At 39.8% G+C, this 3,045-nt stretch overlaps 1 protein-coding gene across 1 annotated transcript in view; it reads right to left on the reverse strand.

Moving 5' to 3' along the window:
• The window catches only part of SLC4A8 (solute carrier family 4 member 8), a 51,275-nt gene extending 50,809 nt beyond the window's left edge, over window positions 1-466 (reverse strand). Inside the window, exon 1 of the mRNA XM_029285090.1 lies at window positions 391-466. The gene's annotated coding sequence lies outside the window, so the exon portion shown is untranslated. The remainder of the gene's footprint in view (window positions 1-390) is intronic.
• Between the last annotated feature and the right edge of the window lie 2,579 nt (window positions 467-3,045).

Raw genomic sequence — 3,045 nt, forward strand, 5'->3', positions numbered from 1 at the left:
TCACCTACATCGTCCATATAGGACGACTCGGGAACTCAACTCCTACCCCGGGCAGCTCACCTATCCCCTTATGCCCAGGGGAAAGGTATCAAGCCGTTTGACAGCTGATGCTAGCTGTCAAACCGGCTTTTACGCGAAACAGGCGGGAGGCAGCAAACAGCTGCGACCGACGAAGACGCCTGCCACCGGAAGTCCCAATTTTGGTGGATTTTCTGTTTCAAACAAATGTAGAATGCTTTGGTTGTGTGATACATAAAATACTTTTCATTATTCACAGGTAGTTTCAAATAGAAAACACATTTAGATCCATTCTCAAATATTTAATAATTATTCATGGTATAACAGAAAAATGGAGGAAGAGATAAAAACACTAGGAAATAATTGTCTTACCTTCCAGCTCCTCTGGTTCATAATGAATGTTAACAACATTGCTGGTGCCTCCCAAATCAACAACCGCCTCATCCTCAGGCCTCTGTTGGAAACATAAACATGGTATATCACATAAATGTATCACTATGAATCCCCCCCCACAAACACGGGGGGGGAGAGGGAGGGAGGGAGAGAGAGAGATAGAGAGATTTGTCTGCTGTTGAATACTCCTCTGTGGTAGCCAGGCTATTGTACCCCACAGTATAATGGACTTAGTCTCTCTGGCATGGATAGATTTCAGAATCTTGTGCAACAGAGAGACTAACAATGTATTTTGACAATTCTTTACGATGACATGGATTGTGCAAGATATTTCTTATAGCTTTACTTCTATTACAAATTTTTCTTTCATTGTTTTGTATTGTTGAGAATTCAATTAACAGCATAGGAGAATCAGTTTCATTTCCAGAATGGAGGAGCAAAAACATTTATTCTGTATAGTTACTACACCTTTGGGCAAGTTTGAGCTTCTAATGTTACCAGCAATTGTTTGTGACAACCTGCATGAATGACTGGAAGTGTCCAGTTCTGGTTTATCACAATACCAAAAGGATATTGAGACCCTAGAAAGAATGCAGAGAAGAGCAACAAAGATGATAAGGGGTCTGGAAGCTCAACTGTACAATGATCAATTGAGGGAACTAGGTAAGTCTAGCCTAATGAAGAGTAGGACTAGGGGTTGATATGATAGCAGTCTTCCAATACTTGAGGAGCTGCCACAGAGAAAAGGGGTTGGCCTGTTCTCCAAAGCACCTGTGGGCAGGACAAGGAGTAATGGATGGAAGGTCATTAAAGAGAGACCTAACCTAGAACTACAAAGAAATCTTCTGACACAGAGAATAATTAATCAGTGGAACAGCTTGCCATTTAGAACTTTTGGATGCTCTATCTACTGGAGGTTTTGAAGAAGAGATTGGAAAAGCCCTTTGTCCAGGATGGTATATAAGGTCTACTGCCATGGGCAGGAGATTGGACTAGAAGACCTCCAAGGTCCTTTCCAACCTTATCTTTCCTTGTTCTATATTCTATGACTTTTTGCTAGCTGCTCATATATCAACTTGGAAAAACAGACAAATGCTTCTGACAACAGAAACCGAGATTAGGTGTTATTTTACTTTCTCACAGGCATCAGAGGTGCACTCTTCAATTACCAGGGAACTCTGGGAACTGAGGAAAGTGAATTAGATGAAAACATGTAAAGGCTGGCATCTAAGATGGACATAGACCGTTCTGGCATTTGATTAGCTGTTTGTTTTAGAAAAATACGTAGACGGCTGGTAATTCTACTGTGCAATGTTAAACTGCTGAAGCTTTATATTGTTTCTGGGATAGCAGAAAATATTTGAAACAAAGCAGGGTACGAACTGGAAGATGGTGCTGAAGAGAAAGGGCTGGCTGGATTGTGGGAGAAAATCTACAGTATATTTTGTAGATGATCCCGCAGGGATTGAAAATGACAGAAAAGAACAAGTTTGGATCCCCTATTTAGTAAAAGGGAAAAAAGGGGGGGACACCACTTAGGTAGTCTTTTCTGCTTATCAGTAAAAGCAGCCAAAAAAATAGGGGAGAGCCATACTTAACCTTACATAACCTTGCTGAGGAATGCACTAGATGATCTCTTAGGGAGAGAAAGTCTAAAGTGATATTCTATCAGATTCTGGGAACCTGTAGGAAGCTCCAGTCATATGTTTGAATATTGTTTCTGCTATTTCATCAAGACACAACTGACTGAAATAGCATGAAAGCTGAGATTCTGAAAAACATGCAGGAATTCTCATTGTCAGACTTCTAAAAAAATCCATGGGATTTAGCTTAGCAATGAGGAATCTTTTTTCCTGGCAAATAAATGGAAAATGGCACACACAAACTACTACTTGGTTTAAAGTAATAACACACTGCTACTTATGCCTCACTGTATTTATTAAAATTTTAATAGCCCTTCAAAGAGAAAGAAAAACCACTCAACAAAAGCAGTCATGCAGCCTCTTTTTAGTTCTCTCCTCAACCTAGAAACATAAATTATGCATGTCAATCTCATATACAGTAGCTCTGTTGAAAGCAGATAGTCCCCAAGGAAAACCAAAACATTTTCTCATCAATGGGCCATAACAAGATGAAGCCAAATTCCAATATAAAAACAACAAAATGCAATTCTGTCTCTGCCCTGATTATTCCAGTTAGATTCTTAAATTTCAGTTTCATATCAGCAACTGAATGGTCATTAGCCAAGTTCAAATGTGTATATATATATATATATAGGGAGTTCAGACAGATCGGTCTGATTGTGAACACCTTGACATTTTTCAACTGCCATACTGCAGTTTTACTCTTTTTACAATATCTCTTGCCTTGCCGCCCCCAACTAGGGGCATAGAGCAGGCTCAAGTCGCAACTGCGAAATATTTTTATATCCAAATTTCTTTTTTCTGACAAAGAGTAAAGAATTAAATTGGGAGACTAGTTGGGGGCGGCAAGGCAAGAGATATTGTAAAAAGAGTAAAACTGCAGTATGGCAGTTGAAAAATGTCAAGGTGTTCACAATCAGACCGATCTGTCTGAACTCCCTATAATTACTCCCTTGACTTTCCTGGCAAAGAGGGGAAGAGAACCTGTGGC

The sequence above is a fragment of the Protobothrops mucrosquamatus genome, unplaced genomic scaffold (assembly GCF_001527695.2).
Source record: "Protobothrops mucrosquamatus isolate PMUCROS unplaced genomic scaffold, P.Mucros_1.0 scaffold1265, whole genome shotgun sequence".
Taxonomy (NCBI): Eukaryota; Metazoa; Chordata; class Lepidosauria; order Squamata; family Viperidae; genus Protobothrops; species Protobothrops mucrosquamatus.